Consider the following 2058-nt stretch of genomic DNA (forward strand, 5'->3'; position numbering starts at 1 on the left):
CAGGAGAAATCAATCAGGAAGTTAAAAGTTAACTCCTACACTTCAAATAACTAAATTTTATGAGTAGTCAGCAGCTGTGGAAATTAATTGAAAGGGCAAAGTGTAGAACATTTCATGATAACAAAGTGTTTAATATTGTTTTGTCAGTATTATCACTGATCTAAAAGTTAATGATCTTGCACATGCAAGTCATCTATGTTATTAACATGTAAGAGAGAAATGTATAGACTACTATAATAACAATAGCATGTGAGTGGACCTTATGTCTGCAGTCTCCTGGACACTGAAGTAGATAAGATGACATCCACAAGTTTGAAGGTTAGGAGTTCCAAACACCTGTACCCCCACAAAAACAATAAATGAACGCGTAGAAATCAATTTAAATTACACTGGTTAAGTTCTGGACTACAACAAAAATAGAGCAGAAACCTTGCAGAATGCAAAAACTGAGGATAGCCGTGTAGCAAAACATGGGAAAGCTTTTTAACTAGATGACTATATCTCCCAGTTCAGAGCTTGACACCAGCAAAGATTCTCTCAAAGGGATTTCATCTCATGGAAAAAAAGGAGAATAGAACTCTGGCAAATCTCACCATCATAGACATTTGCAGTCTTTGCTACTGAGAACTTACAGTCTTTACCAACACTGATTCAAGCTGACAGAGCTGTCCAGAGTCCTTGCTACTGTGTCCTCCTTGTATTTTGATAAGTCGCTGTGGGGATACCTGACCTTGGGGACCTGATACCTTCAGACCCACCTTACCTTCCTTGATTGTGACCGCAGTGCCCTGACATGTATGGGATGAGAGCTGCTGCTGTGTGCTCTGCCCCCAGCTTCTACCTTAGTGCTTGGTCTTGCCATAACAAAAGCCATGCTGCTATGGCTTGAACCTGATTCTGTATTCCTAGTTGTAGCTTTGACTGGTTATTACTTAGGCTGAGCTGCTGCTGTTCTGCAGCTTATTCCAAGGTCCTAAATCTCAGCTTCACTTTAGCATTGTTTGGTTCACAGTGCTCCTACACTTCACCTCGCAGTGTGTGCTAAGTCAGTGCTTTGACTCACTGCAACTGGGAACACACCACTGCTGCTTACAGTCCACCTCATGGGTCCTGACATGTGGCTTTAACAGGCCATCACTGGGACCATGATGCTACTACTCTGTGACTTCTCCTGAGGCCAGAGTTGAAATTTTGACTCATCATTCCAAGGCTGTGCTGCTATATAACACTGCACTCCTGGGCCTAAGCTACTGTGGAACTCTGTCATATATATATCAGGGCTTGCACCACTGCTGCATTCTCCCTACTCCCCGTGTTCCTGAAGCAAACAACAAACATAGACCCCAGTCCCATGGGAAAATTACATATGCTTGTACCCACGAGACTGGTACTTCTGCCCCAGCCAGTACAGTTGCACCTCAGGGCCAAAGTGATACAATTGTCCCACGTCAGCCTGACCTAAGGTCTTTGGCTCTACTGCCTTTCTGAGTGCCAATTTGTATCTCCTCAGTTATAGTTACTTCCATGGGCCAAAGAGGAGAACAGTAGGGCCTCAGAAGCCTTTATTACCAAGTACCTCAATGGCCCTAGCCAACACTGGAGAAGGCAATGGCACCCCACTCCAGTACTCTTGCCTGGAAAATCCCATAGACAGAGGAGCCTGGTAGGCTGCAGTCCATGGGGTTGCTGAGGGTCGGACACGACTGAGTGACTTCACTTTCACTTTTTGCTTTCATGCATTGGGGAAGGAAATGGCAACCCATTCCAGTGTTCTTGCCTGGAGAATCCCAGGGATGGGGGAGCCTGGTGGGCTGCCATCTATGGGGTCGCACGGAGTTAGACACGACTGAAGTGACTTAGCATCAGCAGGAACACTACCACTACCTGTGAGAACTCTCTAGCTTTGGTCACAGAAGATCCATGCAGTCTGCACAGATATTGATCTATGCTGATGGAGATGCAGAGAAATTATGTATTCATGCAATCCTGAGAACAATGATATTAGATCCCACTAAACTAGCACCCTCACAGCCAACTTGAGTTGAAAATCTTTCCCCA

Source organism: Ovis canadensis, chromosome 6 (genome assembly GCF_042477335.2).
Source record: "Ovis canadensis isolate MfBH-ARS-UI-01 breed Bighorn chromosome 6, ARS-UI_OviCan_v2, whole genome shotgun sequence".
Classification (NCBI taxonomy): Eukaryota; Metazoa; Chordata; class Mammalia; order Artiodactyla; family Bovidae; genus Ovis; species Ovis canadensis.